This window comes from Mastomys coucha, chromosome X, assembly GCF_008632895.1.
Source record: "Mastomys coucha isolate ucsf_1 chromosome X, UCSF_Mcou_1, whole genome shotgun sequence".
NCBI classification, from domain to species: Eukaryota; Metazoa; Chordata; class Mammalia; order Rodentia; family Muridae; genus Mastomys; species Mastomys coucha.
The window spans coordinates 117,806,432-117,808,626 of record NC_045030.1 but is presented as its reverse complement, the minus strand read 5'-3'; positions in this window follow the sequence as shown (position 1 = coordinate 117,808,626).

The following is a 2,195-nucleotide window of genomic DNA, read 5'->3' as shown; positions in this document are numbered from 1 at the left end:
TATATATGTGTATGTATATATATATATATATATATGTATACACACATACATATGTATGTATATGGTATGCTTTTAAAAGATGGTTCAGTTGATAAATGTGTTTACTACCAACCCTAATGACCTGAGTTTAATCCATAGAATATACATGGAGAAAAAAGAGAACCAACTGACTCCTCAAAACTGATCTCTGATTTCCACATCCGTATTATAACAAGAATGTGCCCTTCCCTATGTATGCACAGTTCACACACACCTACACAGAAATGAGCAGCCAAGTACCTACAAACTACCTACGAACATGTTAGTAAAAACAGAATTTAGAGAACCTGTAGGTAATCTCTTATAATATTTATTTTTAGTTACTGTAGTCATCTAAGGCACATTGTATCCTCAGGGTATACTCTGAAGAAAAGCTGTGTACCAGAGTTTATATTGTGTCAACTTGGATTTAGTAGTAAATACACATGATTGAAACTTTAATAGACTAATGAAGATAGGTGTAACTCTGAAAATTTGTTACAGTGTGAGATTTCTCTTTATTCTCTTGTGTTGAGGTATGTGTTTTTTCAATACTTCATCAGTCTTTAGGGGTTACTAACATCCATATAATGATGTATTTTGCCTTTATAAATGAAGTACTTATCAGGCTACCTAAATTTTGGGATGTTCCTTCCTTAACTTTCTAGTTAAATGTTTCTCTTACTGAACACTTAACAGTGGGAACAAATTATTCATTATGTATACCTTTAATTTAAAGCTGAATAGTCCAACAGCCAGTTAGACCAGAACCATTTGTTGAAGATGCTTTCTTTTTTCCATTTTATATGTTTGGCTTTTTTGTCAAAGATCAAGTACTGGTAAGTGTGTGGTTTTATTTGTCTGTCTTCAATTCTGTTCCATTGATCAGCATGCCTGTCTCTGGATCAATACCATGCAGTTTTTTATCATTATTGCTCTGTAGTAAAGCTTGAGGTCAGTCAGTGATGGTGATTCCCCGAGCCTATCTTTTACTGTTAAGAATTGTTTTTGCTATTCTGGTTTTTTGCCTTTCCAGATAAATTTGAGAATTGCTCTTTCCATGTCTTTGAAGAATTGTGTTGGGGTTTTGATGGGGATTGTGTTGAATCTGTAGATTGCCTTTGGTAGGATGGCCATTTTTACTATATTATTTCTGCCAATCCATGAGCATAGAATATCCCTCCATTTTTTGAGATCTTCTTCAATCTTATGCTTGAGAGACTTGAAGTTATTTTTGTACAGATCTTTCACTTGCTTGGTTAGAGTTATTCCAAGATATTTTATATCATTTGTGGCTATTATGAAAGTTGCTTCTCTATTTTCTTTCTCACCCTGTTTATCATTTATATAAAGAAAGGCTACCTATTTATTTGAGTTAATTTTATATCCAGTCACTTTGCTGAATTTGTTTATCAGCAGGAGAAGTTCTCTAGTAGAATTTTTGGGGTTGCTTATGTACACTCTCATATCTGCTGTAAATAATGATACCTTTATTTATTCTTTGACAACTTGTATCTCCTTGATAGTTTTTTGTTCAGGAGGTTTGTAAAGACTTTTATTTTCTTGAGATATATAGACCTGTTTAGACAGTTTATCTGCTCTTGATTTAACTTTGGTATGTGGTATCTGTCTAGAAAATCATCCATTTCATCTAGACTTTCCAGTTTTGTTGAGTATAGGCTTTTGTAGTAGGATCTGATGATTTTTTGAATTAACTCCCTTTCTGTTGTTGTTTCCCTTTTCCTTTCTGAGTTTATTAATTTGGATAATGACTCTGAGACCTTTAAATAGTTTGGTTAGGAGTTTATCTATCTTGTTGATTCTCTCAAATAACCAGCTTTTGGTTTTGTTGATTCTTTGTACTGTTCTTTTTGTTTCTATTTGGATAATTTTGGCCTTGAGTTTGACTATTTTCTGCTGACTACTCCTCTTGAGTGTGTTTGCTTCTTTTTGTTCTAGAGCTCTCAGGTATGCTGTTAAATTGTAGTGTAAGATTTCTGCAGTTTCATTACCAGGGCACTTAGTGCTATGAATTTTCCCTTTAGCACTGCTTTCATTGTGTCCCATATGTTTAGGTTTGATGTGTCAACATTTTCATTAAAGTCCAGAAAATCTTTAATTTCTTTCTTTATTTCTTCCCTGACCAATTATCAGTGTTTAAAGAGTTGTTCAGTTTC